This window comes from Coregonus clupeaformis, chromosome 34, assembly GCF_020615455.1.
Source record: "Coregonus clupeaformis isolate EN_2021a chromosome 34, ASM2061545v1, whole genome shotgun sequence".
NCBI classification, from domain to species: Eukaryota; Metazoa; Chordata; class Actinopteri; order Salmoniformes; family Salmonidae; genus Coregonus; species Coregonus clupeaformis.
In genome coordinates, this window is record NC_059225.1 from 36,406,022 (window position 1) to 36,406,741 (window position 720).

General features: G+C 36.5%; 1 pseudogene; it reads right to left on the reverse strand.

Moving 5' to 3' along the window:
- Positions 1–221: 221 nt before the first annotated feature.
- On the reverse strand, positions 222–396 carry LOC121550117 (annotated as a pseudogene).
- Between the last annotated feature and the right edge of the window lie 324 nt (positions 397–720).

A 720-nucleotide genomic window follows, 5' to 3' on the forward strand; every position in this document is an offset into this window, starting at 1 on the left:
GAAGTATTTGTTCTGTTTTTGGTCAAAAACACACACAGACACAAACACACTATCCTGGTGAATGCCAATATATGTTTATTTTTTAAAAGAAAAATTGAGGGAAAACGCTGGACCGCACAAAGTGCTTCGCCCTTCTTTCAGTTTGGAATAGTTTTCTTTCTCTTTTCTTCTGCTGGCTGTTTATCTACCTCCATGTAGTTTTTTCCTTGACAATGGGAGAACAGCGTTGCACCGTTCCCGGAGGTACTGCAATACCGGGTCGATGCTTGGAGCGGACGGAGCAAGCCCCATTTCCGACTCCCTGTTCGAAAAATCCATTTAATATGTAGTTCCCCGATGGGGGACGTATCAGATATTAAACTGATAAGAACAGATTTTTTTATTTTGGAAAGATATTGATGCATTTCCTTTTTTAAAACAGCCCTTTTTTAAAACACAAAATCGGCATAAAAAGCATTAAAACCAGCATTTATATATTACATTTACATTTGTTAAAAAGTACAAGTTGTTTCTTTAAAACAATAAAGCAACCATGCATAAAAGTACCATTTCTTGTAAAAGGCCAATCTGTAAAAAGGCATTTAAAATGTACACAAATGATTTAACAAAGGTAAAACATTTTTAAGACATGGAAAACTTGTCAAGAGTCACTTTGTTAAAAAGCTGTCTTCTGTACGGGAATGGGGTGAGTCCTTATCAAAAAAGCCGCCTCCTGCTCTT